The sequence below is a fragment of the Aplysia californica genome, unplaced genomic scaffold (assembly GCF_000002075.1).
Source record: "Aplysia californica isolate F4 #8 unplaced genomic scaffold, AplCal3.0 scaffold00596, whole genome shotgun sequence".
Taxonomy (NCBI): domain Eukaryota; kingdom Metazoa; phylum Mollusca; class Gastropoda; order Aplysiida; family Aplysiidae; genus Aplysia; species Aplysia californica.
The window spans coordinates 68,457-69,728 of record NW_004797866.1 but is presented as its reverse complement, the minus strand read 5'-3'; the positions used below and the strand labels follow the sequence as shown (position 1 = coordinate 69,728).

The window sequence follows — 1,272 nt, the reverse complement described above, 5'->3', positions numbered from 1 at the left end:
GGATCGGCAGATAAGGTGTGGGGGAAACTAAAAAATGGCGGAAAATTGGGAGCACTGAACGTTAGATCTAAATCTAGATCTAGACTCTATAGAACGAAGAAACTTCCTTTTTTCGGGACCCGAGTCCGAATAACATTTTTTCATATTCGGACTCGAGTCCGAATAACGACGGCCTTCTTGAAAATAATTAATATAGATCTAGTCTTTGCCAGTGAGTCCAGACTCTCGGAAAACGTAGTCAAGATCTGGGCTACTCGTTGAGTTTACTTTTAGTTTTAGTGAGATGAGTTTTACGGTACTTGCAACACAAATTGGTTGAATAAACGCTGTCATGTAGTCTGTTCTGTGTAAGTAAGTTTTACGGCGTTTGCAACACAAATAGGTCGTATATAAACGCTGGCATGTAGACGTAGTCTATTCTGTGCAAGTTATAGTTTTACGGCATTTCACAAATAGGTAGTATATAAAATGCTTTCATGTAGTCTGTTGTATGCAACAATAATTATAAGACAGTCACTTACCTTGTTGGCCTCGGCTGTGTGAAGAAAACACAACACGGCGAGAAAAAAGAACTCTTTCCTCATCATGGTTGTCTGTGTCTGTCTGTCTGTCTCGCAGTTTATGAATTTACTGTTCTGTAGTTTGATGAAGTTCCTCCAGCATTAGGTAGGAGGTCAGAAGACTGTGGGCCTAGCTAGACGTCTGTCCTCAGACTGGATGACTGCCTGACTGACAACACAACGCGATGTGTCCGGTGTAGGGTGTAGGGTGTAGGGTGTAGGGTGTAGTAATGTGCGTCTGGGAGTTTTTACACACACGCAATATCAACGAGTGGGGGCAGTCACATGGTCAAAAAATCCCACAATGGCAAGTGAGGATGGTCACATGATCAAAAAAAAAGTACAACAACAAAGGAAAGTGAGGATTCGATGGTCACGTGGTTTTAAAAAATACAATAACGACGAGCCTGGATGGTCACCTGGTCAAAAAATCAACAATGGCAAGTGAGGAGGGTGGTCATATGGTCAAACACACGGTGGTCAAACTTCACGTTTGTTTGAACATGACGTAACTTCCTGGATAACCAACTCCCACCCTCATAATAATAATGTTATATCGTATCTCACTCCTGATGTGTTTTCTTTGTCCGTTCTTTCACTGGGGGCCGAGGGTGGTGTGAGGGCCGGCGGGTAATCCAGGGAGTTACGACATTGTACAAACAAACAATGCGCATGACGTGAGGTTACATTGATATTGGTCAACTTGGGTAAA

General features: G+C 42.8%; 1 protein-coding gene across 1 annotated transcript in view; it reads right to left on the bottom strand.

Moving 5' to 3' along the window:
- LOC106012986 overlaps window positions 1–1,272 on the bottom strand; it is a 31,171-nt gene that overhangs the window by 9,958 nt on the left and 19,941 nt on the right. The gene's annotated exons all lie outside the window — the stretch shown is intronic.